The sequence below is a fragment of the Ambystoma mexicanum genome, chromosome 10 (assembly GCF_040938575.1).
Source record: "Ambystoma mexicanum isolate Mex_15411 chromosome 10, UKY_AmexF1_1, whole genome shotgun sequence".
NCBI lineage: Eukaryota > Metazoa > Chordata > Amphibia > Caudata > Ambystomatidae > Ambystoma > Ambystoma mexicanum.
This window is the reverse complement of record NC_090932.1, coordinates 1,491,096,527-1,491,113,519: the sequence shown is the minus strand read 5'-3', so window position 1 is coordinate 1,491,113,519 and position 16,993 is coordinate 1,491,096,527. Positions and strand designations below refer to the sequence as shown.

General features: G+C 42.9%; 1 protein-coding gene across 16 annotated transcripts in view; it reads left to right on the top strand.

Moving 5' to 3' along the window:
• CLIP1 (CAP-Gly domain containing linker protein 1) overlaps window positions 1-16,993 on the top strand; it is a 1,286,645-nt gene that overhangs the window by 224,618 nt on the left and 1,045,034 nt on the right. The window lies entirely within an intron of this gene.

Below are 16,993 nucleotides of genomic sequence, written 5' to 3'. Positions count from 1 at the left end.
TGAGGGCATTGCCATGGACCCACAAAAGGTCATTTCCATCCTTGACTGGCCGTCTCCTAAGACGGTTAAGGACATCCAGAGATTCCTTGGCCTTTCTAACTTCTATCGAAAATTCATCCCAAATTTCTCCCAACAGGTACTTCCAATGACCACTCTTCTTAAGAAGTCCTCCTCTCCGTTTCAATGGTCTCCCCAGGCGGAGAAGAGTTTTCAACAGCTCAAACGGACCTTTTGTTCGGCTCCTGTCTTAAGACAACCCGATCAGCACAGCCCTTTCATTGTGGAAACTGACGCCTCTTCAGCCGTTGTAGGAGCTGTCTTACTACAAGAACACCATGGTAAGGAACACCCGGTGTCCTATTTTTCCAAAACCCTAAACATCAGCCAACGTAACTACTCTGTTATAGAGCGAGAGTTACTCGCCATGAAATTCGCCTGTGCTCAATGGCGCCACCTCCTCCAAGGTGGGGAACATCCTTTTACCCTTCGCACGGATCACAAAAATCTGCAAGTATTACGTCAATTTGAATGCTATAATACCAGGCAGGCGAGATGGGCACATTTCTTCGCCCAGTTTGACTTCGAGATCACCTATATCCCAGGCGAACAAAACCTGGTAGCTGATGCCCTGTCCCGGCGCAGTGACAGTATCTGTCTGAATCGGAATCCACGACTGAGTTGATGTTTTCTAGGTCCCAAAGAATTGGAGTTATTTATACCTTTTTACAACGAGTCAAGGACGATTCAGGAGGAAGATTCGAGGACGAAATGCATGACAACCTGACTGAGTACGTCGTTAAAGACCGACTTTATCTGGTAAACGACAAATTGTACTTACCCACGCCAGCTTTAAGAAAGGCTGCACTATCCTGGTGTCATGACTCCAAGTTTGCCGGACATCGTTGTATTCGTTGTACTCAGGATTTTCTAGTACGACACTTCTTTTGGCCCAACATGAGGGAAGATACCAAACAATATGTCCAGTCTTGTACCACCTGCCTTCGGAACAAATCCACCACGCAATGACCTCAGGGATTGTTGGAACCCTGTGCCATTCCTACTGGACCTTGGACCACTGTATCTACTGATTTCATCGTTGATTTACCAGAGTCGCAAGGTTGTACCTGTATTATGGTGGTGATTGATTCCTTCACAAAGTTGGCACATTTCTCACCCTTACCCAGAGTACCTTCTGCCTCCTGTATGGCAGAAATCTTCTTGAAAGACATATTCAAGTTACACGGTCTACCTACTAAGATAATTTCGGACCGAGGCAGCCAGTACACATCCTATTTCTGGTCCGCTCTCTGTAAAGGTTTGGGTATAGAGAGAGCTCTCACCTCGAGATTCCATCCACAATCTAACGGACAGACGGAACGCCTCAACGGTACATTAGAGCAGTATCTCCGGTGTTTCGTTAACCAACAGCAAGACAATTGGGTTCAGTTACTCCCGATGGCAGAATTTTCTTACAATCACGCCAAACACTCTGCCCTCGGAATTAGCCCTTTTTTCTGTACTTATGGTTACCATCCCCGCACCCTACTTCCATTAGCTCAGATAGAGAGCTGAGTTCCTTCGGCCGAAGCCTCTTTGACAACTATTCGGGAGGCACATAACAAAGCTAGGCTGGGGTTGAAGGAGGCCCAAGAAAGAAACAGGACCCAAGCGGATAAACACCGTAGACCAGTTCCTGAATGGGGTGTTGGTTCCAAGGTACTTCTGTCGACCAAATTCCTACCACGTTGGGTACGTCCCTCAAAACTGTCCCCTAGATATATTGGACCATACAAGATCACTCGAGTCATAAACCCAGTGGCCTTTCGTCTACAGCTACCGTCAAGCTTACGCCGAGTTCATCCGGTGTTTCACACTTCTCAACTAAAGTCCTTTGTTGAAGATAGATGGACCCATAAGACAAGCAACAACTCAGTACCTAAAGATCCTTCTAAAGATGTCTATGAGGTGGCCCAGATATGTGACCCCCGGTATCATAGAGGACGCTTAGAGTAGCTTATTTGCTGGAAAGGATACCCTACTTCAGAAAACACCTGGGCACCTAGATCTCATTTGAATACCCCCCTACTGTTGTACAAGTTCCACCGTAGTAATCCGAGCAAGCCAGGAGGAGTGGACCTTAGGAGGGAGCATACTGTCACACCTCAGGGATCCTGGCGGCTTTGGGCTAAATGGAAGCTGCGTCCTCCATTGCTGGTTCCTTCACGTACGACGAAGCGCAGAGTACGAGTCTAGTCTTTTTTTTCTACGCATTCCGACGCCGGTACTTTAGCCACTCACTTCCGGTGTCGGATGCGTTGCAACTAACAGTTTCCCTGATCGCCTGCGCTGCCGTACTCCTTTCACTTCGCTCCTCAGTGTTTTGTTCTCTTTACCGTCTCCTACCTCCCCGTCCTCCCTTTCTGAATTTCCAGCTTATCCTCTCGCCTCCGTATCCTCGACCCTCCTCCTTCTACTTTCCGCTCCCATCTTCCTCCGGTCCCTTCCTCCCGTCTTGTGTTATTTTCCCTCAGACTTGCTTTCTTTCATTCCTTTCCTCTCCGGCTTTTTTCCCTTTACCTTTAGCCTTGCTATTCTGTGTATCGACCTCCTTCTGTTCAACGGACTGCCTTGCCTCATCCCCATTGGCGTTTTCTTGTACTTCTAGTGTACCGACTCCTGCCTGTCCTACGGATTGCCTGCCTCTTCCTGAATTGTATTGTTGCTACCCGAACACTTAACCTGTGTACTCAGTCTTTCTACTACTGGTTATACACCCAAGTTTACCATCTCTGGAATTTCCTCATCCACTCATCTCTTCAGCAGAAGCATACCTTTCTGGGTTTTTTTATGCCTCTGGCTTTTTCCCCACTGTTTAACGGCTGAGGAGGGTAGCCACAGTTCACCCATTGGGTGTCACTGTGGCGTCCTTTCACGGTCGTCCTTATCTGCAAAAAAAAAAAAGGGGAAGACTCGAACCCAGGATAACCCGAAGCTTGCATTACATCGGAAAATCAGAGGTGAGGAGGAAGGGGAGGACAGGGAATCAGACTCTTCACAAGTGGAAGAGGATATAACAGATATATCCGACAAAAACACACTTTTGTCTTTGCACTGTTGGCATTTGTCTGGTAAGTTCTCTGTTGTCGGAACCGTTGGGGGTGCATGGATGTTTATTCATGGCTGGCTCTTTGGGCATTGCTTGAAGACCTACCCCATTTGTCTCTGGGGCAACACCGCCCATGGGCTCGACTTTCTTCATCCCACACCATCCGCCACATTAATTTCCCTCCCTCATTTGCTGTTCCGGGTCTGATTCCTGTCACATTACTTGATTACTTTGTGGAAAAGTCTTGCTTGCTTGCAATCACATGCCTTCTCATTCTCCACCACACTTCCTGCTGTTTTCTTGAGATTGTGCCACGTTAAGGTCACAGGCATTGACCTGTATACTGCTGTCTTGCGTTATAACTGTTCTTTGAGAGGGCCTGGTGCGACAAACAAACAATAAGTTATTTTTCTCTTAGGATTTCAAGTACGCAATTTCTCAGGCAATTCACTATTCACCTCGGATCCTGCTCTGCTGGGCTCAGATCCTTTTTAACACAATGTTCAATCAGTTTCCCTCCGCCGGACCAATTTAAATTTCCAGTTGAACTTTTAACACAAAATTGCTTTAACCAAATGCTCTCAGCTGGTCTCCCTCCGCCGGCTCGGACCAACTTCATATATTTTGTCATCAACTTTCTTTACACTAACATCGAAGACCTTCGAATGTGCAGAGGGTTTTGCTTGAGCCATTGCAGGACCACTTCGCTTTCACATTCCTTTTCCACTCTTTTGCGTTTGCCACCGTTCAGTTGGATACCATACAGAAACTTTAGAATGAGCACACACAAAGTGCCGGACCACTTTGTCTAAGGTATCGTATCTTGGCTTCAAAGTTCAATCACTCATCTATTGTTCAGTTTTGCTCTCGTCGATTACCACATACGCTTCATACACTGTTCGCTTCAGCTTTCACTTATACAATGTTGCTGCTTGCAACCTTGGCTTCAACACAGACTGGTTTGGTATCCGTCTCCCCAACTCACCGGCTGTGCTGACTTCACTGGCGCTGCTTTGTTGTAGGAGCCAAGGACAGGACCACAGCGGCAAGCGATCCTCCCTGCCTTGACTATCGACGTAGGAGAGCCCTGGATACCTCCTACACACAATGCAGGATTCTTCAGTCTTGATTCCTGGTCTTACGTTTCCTATTCTCGAAGGTTCATGAAAGTAACTGTCTCTTGTTGAAATGGTCAAGCGCACGTCCCTCCTTGCAATCCCCTTCTGTTTTGCCATCTTTCGCCTTGTATTACACTGCCATCTTGGAACTGCTGCTTCCTCGTGTGCTTTGCCTTGCTCAGAGTGTGCTCTCGTTTCCCACCTTTTATCCGTGTGGGGAAGTGTAATGGAAGTCGGGTGTGTGTAATGGTCCGTAATTGCCTGACCCTGGCTGCCCAGTGTATTGGGACATGTCAGGTATATGGCTCGGGTGTTGGTGCGTTTTCTCTGATAGTGAGGTGCCCGTGAGGAAGTGTTTGTGTCGGGAAAGGGGGGGGCTTTGAGTTCCTAAGTATCCGACCTGGTAGGGTGGGGTAAAGGTGTTGCAGGGAATCGGATACCGCGTCTCGCCGTCCGGTGTCCCACTCCCCGAAGACCCCTTACCCAGGTGATCCTCCGTCCCACACTGGTCCACTCCCAGGAACTGGAACCAAAAGTGATGGGTGTGTCCTGGCCACCTAGATGACAGATTCCCAGGGACTAGCGGGTGAGACACCTTCAGGTTTCTCACATACCCTTCCCCTATGCGATGTAGCCGCATGTGTTTCACAAGGGAACCGAGAAAGGAAGTCTAGAATCTTTCCGTTGGCTAATCCAAACTAGTGGAGAATGATCTGTGACTAGTGTGAACTTCCTTCCTATGAGGTAGTATCTAAGGTGGGTAATGGCCCACTTTATGGCAAGGGCCTCCAAATCCAACACAGAGTTATGTTTTTCACGTGGGAAAAGTTTGCGACTAGTAAATGAGACAGGATGTTCCAATCCATCCAAAATTGTGACAAGAGTGCTCCTAGCCCTGTAAGCAAGGCTTCTGTTTGTAACACAAACTCCTTCGAGAAATCATCTACCTTTAGGATTGGGTTCTGGCACAGGGTTTGTTTTGTTGTAACATACATAGTCCTCGTCAGTCCAATGAATTTTCTGGGGTTCAGCGTTCTTTAATTTGTCTGACAGCCTAGCTGTCCTGTCTGAGAAGTTAAGGATAAACCTACAGTAATAACCGATTAACCCTAAGAATGCTCTGAGGTCTCTTTTAGTTTTAGGCATAGGGTATCTAGGACGGCTTCACTTTTTCGCATTGAGGTTCCCTACAAAGAAGCAGAGGTATTTTACGACTGATTGGGCCAACTTGCATTTGGATGGATTGGCAGTTAGGCCAGCTTCTCTGAGAGGTTTCTCATGATAGTAAAGAGATGGAAAAGATGGTCTTCCAAGGTTTTACTATAAATGGGAAGGACTGGGACCGTTTGATCCCCTGGGCACTATTTGCAGTAAGAAAAACCCCTCAGGCATCCATTCTCTCCTTTTGAACTACTTTATGGTAGAGAACCTAGAGATGTCCTGGACATGCTTCGGGAGACCTGGGAAAAAAGAGAAGAGGCACCCATTCCCCTCTCGCAAACGGCTATATATCGTCAATATAATCTCCCCAGAACTCAGAGTAGGGATGTAATATTCTGTCCATAAGTCATTGGAAAGTGGTGGGGGCCCGTATAAGCCAAAAGGGAGGACTTTGAACTGGAACAGTCTTAGGGGCGTCGAAAAAGCGGTCTTTTCCCTATCAGGTCTATGCACTGGGACATGCCAGTACCCCTTGGTTAAGTCTAGGGTTGATAGAAAGGTGGCATTTCTGAGTCTATCAATCAATTCGTTGATGCGTGGCATGGGATAGGCATCAAAGTCAGAGATGACAACAACTTGGCGAAAGTCTATGTAAAACCTCCAGGAATGGTCAGGTTTTGTGAACAATACCATAGGGGAGGACCATGGGCTTGAAGATGGTTTGATAATATTTGCTCTTGGCGGAGGAAGGATTTTCCTTCCACTCTTTTAAGAGATTTCCGTGGTAGAGATGGGTCTTTTGTTTTCTGTTAGCTTGTGCTACCTTATAGGAACAGGCTACTGTTCATTCCAATATTTCATAAGGCCCATGCCTCTTAGAGACAAGTTTGTTTTCTGAGGTAGATAAGAGGACTAATACTTTTTGTCCTATGGAAACTGATCTTAGGTTTACCTTTTTGTCATAGGTGGACTTTTGTTGTGCTAGGGCTTTTTCCATAGGAGTACAGACTAGATTTTGAACAAGTGTCCTATGCTCTCACAATCTGGTAGCGGTTTGCGAGAGGGGAATGGGTGCCTCTTCTCCTTCTTCCCAGGTCTCCTGGAGCATGTCCAGGACATCTCTAGGTTCTCTACCATAAACTAGTTCAAAAGGAGAGAATCCAGTGGATGCCTGAGGGATTTTTCTTACTACAAATAGTGCCCAGGTGGATCATACCTGAGCAGTTAGCCATAGTGAACCTTAAAGGTTCTGAGTTTGGGCTGGTTACGATACAGACGATGATAAACATAGAGAACACAGAGGAGTCAAAAAGATGAGGCCACTTACCCCACTTGCAACTGACCTCAGCGGGGCCTCCCACCTACTGCAGACCTACTGCAGACCTGCTGTAGACTGCTGTAGACTGCTGCAGACTGCGACCACCTCAGCGACCAGCTCCGCAAGGTAGTGAAGTTTTAGATCTGCAAGCCGAAATTCAGGCGTAGAAAGGGTAGAAAAACTGGGCACTGCACACTGCTTCAGACTGCGACCACCTAAGCGACCAGCTCTGCGTGGTAGTGAGTTTTTTTATTTTTATTGTTTTAGCTGAAACAAGTCAACTTTACAATTGTTTTATACAATTCTTATAAAACCAAAATTAGTTTTTAAAAAAAGAAAGCAATTACAAAATAAAACTGACTGAGTTAATCACCATCAGAATAAAAATATTACATATTAATACACTTATTCACAGAATTCATTGAAAAGAAAAAATGAATGGGAAAAAGAAGCAATTAATATAAAAATGGATACAGCAAAATAATTCATTACAATCCTTCCATCTGAATGTTTAACTCTGGGATGCTTTTCAAAAATCGAATAGTACCAATTCTCAGAGATAAAGATAGACCGGACATAATCATCAACTACAAGGCATCCTTATTTACATCGCTATGTTCTTTTAGCGGGGGTTTTAAATGGAGTAATCTTTCATCACATACAGCATTACATTCTACCAATATGTGTCTTAAAGTTTCAGCATGTCTAACATTTTTACATAAACTGCAGAATTTTTCTTCTGATGGAATAATTTTTCATTTTACTCGTACTTCTTTTGTTGGCCACAGGTTCAATCTTATTCTTAGAAAGTCAGATCTATGTTGCATGGAAGGAGATTTAATCATGTAGGTTTCTGCAAAGCTATATTTTTTATGCATAAAAACATTACCATCAAAGTCCTGATACCTAAGACAAGTGGATCTATTCCTTGCCCAATCCCATTGGAATAACTTTGTCTTTACCCGAATAGGATTTTGTAGTAGTAATTCAATTGTCGCTTCGGCATAAGCAATAACATTAATTGCTTCTTGGCGCCATTTTTCTGCAAAATTGTCTTTAGATTGCAGAAGGTAACGGGCCTGGCACCCTAGCAACATATTTGAATCATATGCTAAGAGGCACTTGCAGAATAAACTTATTATTTGCCATAAATAACGGGCATATAACAATGTTAAACCGAGTTCATTTCGAATAAGCATCATCGGTGTACTATTTGGAAGTCTTAGGATACGTCTCCAGATTTTAGCCTCAAACTTTTCCCAAACAGATTCTGATAGGATCGGTAAGGTTTCTGAACCATACAATAGAATTGGTGTCACTTTTTGTCTAAAGTATGTCAAGATGGGTATAATTGAACATTTTCCCAATTTAGCTTGTATTATAATTGATTGGGAGATCATTGTACCCAACTTTGTCTTCCATTTTGACATCTGCGCTGTATTCGAAATGCCAGAAATAGCAACACCCAGGTATATATATTCATTGAAACCTCAACCTCTTCTATGAGAGTATTGGAATAAAGAGTTGTAAAGTGAGTTATCCAGTCTGCTTCAAGCACTCCATTTATTTGAACTGGGTACTGAGTTACATTATTTGCCACATTCAAAAGACCCCAAATTTCAGATCAATTTTTGGAATTTATTGCTGCTAACATAGTTTCTCCGTTGTGTTGGTATAGCCAGATCTTATGGCTTCTTGTCCAATTTCTGTATCTGTTTTTTATGACTCTGAGAGCCGCGTATCTTTGGGAGATGGGAAGTTGTAAGGCAAGTCTCTTTTCTTTGCGAAATTGTGTTTTCTGCTGTTGCATTTCTCTATTATAACTGTATCTCAAGGTATTTTTCTCATGAATAGTAGAATTAGATTTTAATTTCTAACAATGTAAGGCTGAAATGTATATTTGGTCTTCCCAATTTAACTCTGCTTTTATCTTCAGGAGATCATTATAAAAATGTTCTAACATTTTTCCATTCCAACGAAATCTAATTCTTCTATTTTTTACAGTGAGTTGTGGTGTATATCTCATGTATGTTGGTCATGGCTTATTCTAGCATTTCGTGATCACTGTTAGCAGAATGGACCACTTCAAATTTAGATACCAAACTAAATGAGATGCTATCAACATAAATATAATCAATAATTGAGGTATTTAGACCTTGCTGCCAAGTGCAATGTGCAGGAATATCACTTTTCATTGACCCATTAAGCATCAATAAGTTGCGGCTTCTCATTGCCTCTTCCCATTTAGTATAAGAGTTGTTTTTTATCACGTGATTTTGTTAGACAATGAAGGTTCAAGTTGCCCACAATTAAAGTATTTGTCACCTCAGATTTTAGAGATATAGGGCCTCATTACACGGACGGCGGTAAGGGTTAACGGTCACCGTTAATGGCAACGGTGACCGTTAACCCTTACCGCCGTACTACGAGGTCCCTTTGCGGGTTGGAGGAACTAACGCCTGCTTCTTGCAGGCGTTAAGTACCAACCCGCTAAGGGACCTCGGAGCTAATTACGGCACCGCAAAATTGCGGTGCCGTAATTAGCGCCTTCCCCATTCCCATAGAGCCCTATGGGGCTGAAATGGGAATGGGGAAGGGCAATGGCGGAAAGGGGATTTACCGCCCCTCCAACCTTGGAATGGGGCGGTAAATCCCCTTTCCGCCAAGGCGGTGCCGGTAATTTACCGGCATGGTCCAGGGTGCTAATAGCACCCTGGATTACCGCCTTCCGTGTAATGAGGCCCATAGTATTTAAAAGTTTCTCCAATTCTACAAAAAATGTCTTATCTGATAATCCCATAGGATTCCGGTAAACATTTATTAGGGCTAGAATGTTGCTCTGATATATTATTTTAACCATTTGTAGATAAGGGTTTGATTGAACTCATGGGAGGATTCTAAACCCAGATTCAAGACTAACAGCTACCATAAACCCAGATGCTGGTCTACCGTTAGCTCCCTTAATTGCGGGAGAAAGTAAAATTTCATATCCATTCCAAACCGGAGCAGTTGTAAACCAAGTTTCTTGGAGGGCTATGATATTATATGCTAATAGATGTGAGTAATCTTTCAACAGATGACAATGGCCACAGGTATTCCAGCTTACAATCGAAAAATTCAAGGCATTTTTTTCTAAGCATAGTTATGAAGTGTGACAGATACTTGTTGTGCTTCGATCATTTTTTTGTGGATTTCTTTGAATTGATTCATTGAAGATGCGTTTTTCATTAGCATTGTACAACTTCAGCTCCCGTCTCGGTATTAAAGAAGTATTCTCATCACCTTGGGATTTTTCATTGGCATAGGATGTAGGGTCAATTGCTAGAATAAATCCCATTGCAAACATGTTCAGGCGGGCTTGCCATAGCACATTACGTACAACATTGGAACTCAACCAAAGTCTAACTATAGATAGAGTTGAATCACTTACAAATTTCACCTGAGTTATGTCATTTGAGGTCATATCACTCAAGGCTGGTATGTCCTCAAAAATTGCCTAGACACTAGCACGACACAAATCATATGCTTCAAATGGAGCATCCCTGCATTTTAATATAAATCGGTGATTCTCATTTTGGTTGAGCATATGTCTTGGCAGTTTATTCATTGAAATAGGATGTCTCTGTTGCAACATCTTTTTTTGTTCAGGACAATATTCGGGTAAGAAATTGTTTGAATTTTTCTTTATTTGTGTTTTTGCAGTCAATTTTTGTTTGTCATATTAAAGTGAGACTCCTTATTTTTTAAATATTCATCCATTGCATAGTGGATTTCGTTCCTAATATTAATCGGTAAATTGACTGTAGCATTACATTCCATATCTCCTCTTATGGTTGAGTGAGAGATCGTCTTGGCTGTTGGTAATTTTGGGGTTGCATGAGAAACAGATTGCAATCCACAGTCTGAGTGTCTCAAAAGTTCTTTTTCTTTCGATATCATTACATCAGATTGTGTATCCTGGTGGAAAGACAAGACGGGATTCGAATGGTTGGAAGTTAAATTAGACTGTTTAAATTGTTTGTATTCTTCCAACGTTCTTCGAATTTCTGCTTGAACGTCTTTTAGGATTTCATTGGAAAGAAGGGATTTGTTAGTAGACAATTGTATCTCATTCGAGGTGCCTGATTGTGTTAATCGTCCACTGTTGGTAGATTTTTTATTTCCCTCCTCAGTACATTGCATAGGGACAAGCTCACTTTTTACCCGATTGGGCAATTTTTGTTCCACATCAGGACAGCTTTTTGAAGTAGTATTACGATCCAATATTGGATCACCCATAGGCTGGTTTACTTTCAATTCACTATCCTGGGGCGTAAGAGGAGTCATAATCATTGTAACAAGGTCATTCAAATGTGCATAATCTTTGTTAATATTTACATTTTTATCTAAATATTCTTTTTTATTTAAATATTTGTATTTATTCTTTAGCACTTTCCTTATATTGGTGTTTGAACTTTTGACTGAAGTCAGGTGTTGTACAAACTGTTTGACGTGCAAACTACTGTTGGATCTCAAATTTCTTTGATTCTTAGTTTTTTTTAAAGAGTTGTCAGTGATAATCTTTTTGGTCGAATCTTTGTTTTTTTTAGAATTAATGTCAAACAGGTTGTAAACCGGGCCTGACTTAGCGGCCAGTTCTACCGTTGGTGACAGGGCAGAATGAACAGATGACCCATTTGTAGCCTCTTCGCAATCATTAGGACATATGATTTTTTCAAAGGTCGGAAGTGGGCACTTATGCGGCATGGTAGTAGGCTCTGGTAATTTTTTATCAGATTTGGCACAGTGTTGCATCATTCGCTCATCTTGTTCGACAACCAGGATATTTCTTTTAGCGTTGGCAACAATCTCTAGTTTGGTTTTGTCATTTAATTTTTTGTCCCAATCATTCATCCATTTAGCAATATTGTCTATTTTCTTAGATTGTTGCATGATTTTTATATCTAGGGATTCAAATAATTTTACCAATGACATGATTGTAGTGCTCATTTCATTGAGAGTAATTACCAGCAGAGGATTTTGTTTATCAGGTATATCGGTCAACTTAGGGGACAAGTGAGGGGTAGAGCCAACATATTTTTTCCTTGGAGTAGGTTGGGCAAATGATGTCGGACTGTCGGATAAAGAGTCATTTCAATGATTAAATAGACTTGGGGACTGATATAAGCTTATTTCAGCCGCGAGTGAGGGTGAAGAAGTTAACATAGATGGATTGATAGTAGGTTGCATTTCTTCATGGTTACTTGGTGGTATTTCATCATCTTGATTGTTACTTTCATGTACACTAACAACTGAAATATTGCTTCCAGGTGAGGCGTTACCTTTTTTTGTGTTACATGATGGGCTAGAGCACATAGCAGGGCTTATTTGATCATGGGGTTAATTTCCTTGTGATGTTAAGTCAACAACAAAAGCATTAGCAGGAACATTTGAAATTGCCGCCATAATTTGTGTATCCGAAATCGTTAGGTCAGGTGTTTGAACTGCTAATCCTTGTACAGGATTGTTATTAGTTACAATTTCATTTGTAGGTACCTTATTACAGCGATTCTCATCAGAAACAGAGTCAGTAGAAATGTGTGGACGATAGAACTCACGGATATCACTTGGAGTTGGAAGGTTGATCACAAATCTTCCTTTTAATTGCAATGGTTGGTGATGGTTTCATAGGTGAGGCTTTAAGTTGGAGGGAGGCACTCTTCATCATAAGGCGGGAAGGCTACTGCAATGGCTACTAGGTGGCGTTGTGGAATGTGTGGCTCAGATGGATTATCCTACTTTTCACATTTCAAGTGAAAGGTTTTTTCTTTCTCCAGCCTTTTAAACCCACTATCACTTTAATGGTGTTTTGTATACATCATACCCCAGTGATCAAACCATAAGGCTGTCAAGACTATACTGCACTGGTGATCCCTAATAATGGTGAAACCAGGTATGTAGTTGTCTTGCAGCCTTGCAAAATGCCAGTCTTGGGTTGATCAAGCTATGTATAAGGTAGCACTTCCTTCTAAGACAAAGACAATTTCCTGGTTCAAAAGGCTTGCATTTGTGTTAATTTGCATACCCATTATGCCTTGCTGATGTGACTCTGAACTGGAGGTAAACTTCCAGCTATGGCTAATAGGTGGTTTGTGGAATGTTTGACTTGAATCAAATGGATTATCCTGCATACATTGGGAAATGGGTGTATCTTTGTAAATGCTCACGATACTTAAAATAACGAAGGTTGTCCTTAGAAAAAAACAAGTGTTTCTATGTAACTGAAAGAGGAACATTAAATAATGTATTGAGATATATATTTTGTTTTAATCTTTTTCAACAATGCTTTTAGAACAGAGAAGCATCAAAGAAACTGAACAAATGTCATGTATTTTTGCATACTCCCCCTATGGAAGATTAACTAATGTTGTTCACAATATAGTCCCACATCATTCAAAAAAGAAAAAAAAGGGGACCAGGCCCCTGACAAGTAGGATGAGGCCCAGCCTTCTTTTGGGTTGTAAGAAGGGCTTAATCGTCTGTGCTGTAAATCTGTTGCAGAAGTCATGAAGCGGATGCTATTCTTGTACTCAACTAGGGAGCCGTCCCTGTTTGGAGGCCACTATGTTTATCCACTGAGGTGATTTCCCACAGTTTGTACAACCACATGTTTATTTGCAGCCCATCCGATTGCCTCTAACATTTAGCTAGAGAAATTCTAGCGGCGGTCAGAAAGTGAGTAATCCGTGAAGCATGATCTCTGATAGGTGTGAAGGCATCATGAAGTACGACACAGACAACAGAGTTAAAATTCAAACAAAAGATATTTATTGGCTTATATGTCATGATAGTCAAAGGCCTAGCTTGCCATATGCTAAGGTGGGATTTCCCTACCTGAATGAAACTAAGGAAAGTCTGAATGAAAGAGTTCAATTTAAGTCTGTCTATGTCCAAACCCTATCCTTGCCCTCACAGTTCCAATCAACCAATGTGTAGGGATGTCAAAGTCAACAAAACAGTGTTCAACTCAAGGATCTGAGCTCTCCAGCACTCGGCTTTCTTTCATCTCCCCCTTCCCCAAGCATAATAAAGTTCCATGAAAAAGTGTTATAATCACCTTTCTTAAGTTCAAAATTGTATAGTTCAAAATCACTCCTTGAGATTCTCTTCCCCCAAGTTTTAGATAAAACAGTTCAAAAAGGGTCTTGGGGCAGGTGTGGTCCTTTTTAGTGTCGGGGTGCCTTCCCCTACAGTTCAACTTCACCACTTATACTTGTTTTAATCTTCTCCAACAAAAAGTCTTTACAAACTCCAGGTCAACTTGACCCTCCTTCTGGCTTACCTAGTCAATTCATCTGCAGTGGTTTCAGTAGGTTATGGCTTGGTGTTCTCATACGTCACCATGCAGGGTTCTCTGGTCTAGGCGCAGTTGTAAGACCGCACGGTCCACCCATTACAGGTCGTGCAACCAGGACACCGGGACTCATCAGCTCTCACACACAGGTTCCTTGGCACTTGCTCCTGTGTTCCAAGTCACCCCCACTTAGTTTCTTTGATTGGCCTATTGGCTTGGTGGGTATTCTTACACTTCCCTGGCTTCTCCTTGTTGGCACACACCAACTGCCAAGCTATGGCCTTGCCGCACTGCATTCACTCAGAGAAGTTCACTTTGTGGCTCTGTTTAGCCTTTGATGTGGTTAATTTCAAAGTTCAAGTTAAATCTCCTTGTAACACACATTTAATCTTGTTCACTTTTAATTTAGAGTCCCATGTCCACTTATGTTGCTCAGCTGTAAGATATCATTCAGTTCAATATTTAAAATGCACTTATTTGCTGCAAAGTTAAGTTTCCATTTAGTTTGGTATTTAATATGCATATATTGACTTCAGAGTTAGATTTCCATTTAGTTTTGTATTGAATGTGTGCCTATTAGCTTCAAAACATGGATAGTTATTCACTGGTGGTCCCATAGGAGCGCTCCGGTGCTCGTACACTCTCCCGACATTCACCGTCCTTTTGTATGCCACCCCGTTGGATCCCGAAGCTCCTTCCTTGCTACTGGAGACAGGAAACCCACTAGCGCACGTCCCACTCACCGGTCGTATGCTTTTCTCTGCACGTCGGCTCTGCAGCTCATTTCTGGACACGGTCAGCATCCTCTCTGTCCCGACTAAACGTCTTCGGCTCCTGCTGCTTGCGCATGTAGATGGAGACTCCCAGATGTGGGGAAATTACGCAGCCCACTCTTTTCGGGTCCCACAAGTCCTCCGGGTAAGTTTCCAGTGTCCTGGTTCTGCTCCTTGTCTCACCATGGCTGCCTCCTCACAAGGGTCTCCTGCTCGCCCTGTCTTTGCCCTCTTCCTTGTTGCCTTTATCTCCTTTTATACACCAGTAGCCCCTTGACAGGCTGCAGATGAGTGTCCAATTAGCCCTGCCTGACCACAATCAGATGGACATGTCTGGCCCTCAGAGCTCTTAGCAGGCATCTTCCTCGTCCCAGTACCAGAGTGGTTAAAGAGTATAGTTTTCATTGCTCTTAGTTGCCTCTTCTTCACCCCAGTACTGTCAAGTGGCATATGCAGGAAAATAAAGGGGGCTGTCTTATAATAGCCCATGAAGGTTGGGGAAGGGTTAGGTTGGTCGTCAGTAGGGAAAGGGGGGATAACATGTCTCGTCCATTTTACAATTAACCCTTTTTGCCCTTTTCCTGGTATGCCTGATCTGGGGATATCTCCTATCCTGTTTTTGGCCAATGGGGCCCAGATAACAATATACCATAACTGCTCTTGGAATAGAGGGGTCTTCTTGATGGGGAATTGTGAAGTACCGCGCCTCACCTGATTATGTCTCACTCCCCATCCCCAAGAACCCTCCAACCAGGTGATCCTCCCTCAATTCTCCATCCCCAGGGTCAGGATTCAAGGGCAATGGCCTTTCCCTGGCTACCTGAGAAGATTTCCCAAGGGTAGTAGAAGTGAGAACACCCTCAGGTTTCTCACATAGTACAAATACCTTCTACAACAGTGTGTAGGCCGGCATCCCCACTTTCAATCTGGGATACGTGGTAAATTTGGTGCTATAATGTAATTTTGGAGAATGGCCTCTGTTAAATCTGTACACTTGGAGGACCTGGCTTCTCATTCTAGGTTTCCTTCCATCCCAGATTAATTCTGTTAACTTTCTCTGGAGCACCGAATATGAGACGAGGGGATCCTGACTGTGATAGCAGACACACTGTAGAGGAAGCAAGGGGCGATATTTATTTTTTTGACCATGTTTCGTCCCAGCCATGGGATCTCCAAGGTTTTCCAACACGTCCAGTGCTCACCTAAAGTATAGAGAAAGTGAACCTATAAGTAGGCATGAGGTAGTTCAGCCCTTTTTCATTCCGTTTAAAAAGGAAATCTCGTTTGATATTGGACAATATTTCCGGGGGCTCTGAGACATTAATTAAAACCTACTGACTTCCTTAGATTTATAGCGTAACTGGAAGCAACGTTGAAGGCTTTATATTTTGCTAGAAGGGTTGAGAGTCGATTGGGTATTGGACATCATCAGCAAGACCGTGTCTGCATATAAAGCAGCCTTGTGCTCTGTTTGGATAATTTCAATTCCCTTAAAATCATGATTTGTTCTTATTTGTTTTTCCAATGGATCCATAACTAGGGCAAAACTTAGAGGGGAGAGAGGGCATTCCTGATGTGTTCCCCTAGAGATGGTGATGTAAGAGATGAGGCGACGGTTGATCCGTTCTCTGGATCTGGGAGTCCTATAACCTGCCACGATTAGTTTAATAAAATTTTCCCCAAACCCGAAAGATTGGAGCGTTAAATGTATGAACCCCGAGTCGACTCGATCAAGGGCCGTGTTGGCGTCAAGCGCCAGTAAAGTCATCAGAGTGTTATTCCTTAATCCAAATTCTATGATGTTGATGACTTACCTAATGTTTTCCTGAGTCTTGCAATCTATTTATTATAAAATGTTACGATCCCTATCGATTATGGATGGAGGGCTCCCCATCAACAAAGAGTATTTTTTCATAAATGTTTTGGATCTGTATTAAGTAGGGCTGTCGGTTGATATGAGTCACACTTGGTAGGTTTCTTCCCAGGTTTCTGGATAAATGTGGATAAGGACTCCCCATTGATGCAGTTACCAAACTCAACTCTAAAAAAGAAGCTGAACAGAGATGCTAGCAATGGCATGAGTAGGGCCTTACAGGTTTTACAGAACAGAGCTGTGAAGCCAGCTGGGCCGGGGTCCTTCCAAGTTCGGGAGGGAATGGATTGCTCGCTTAACTTCCTCTTTGG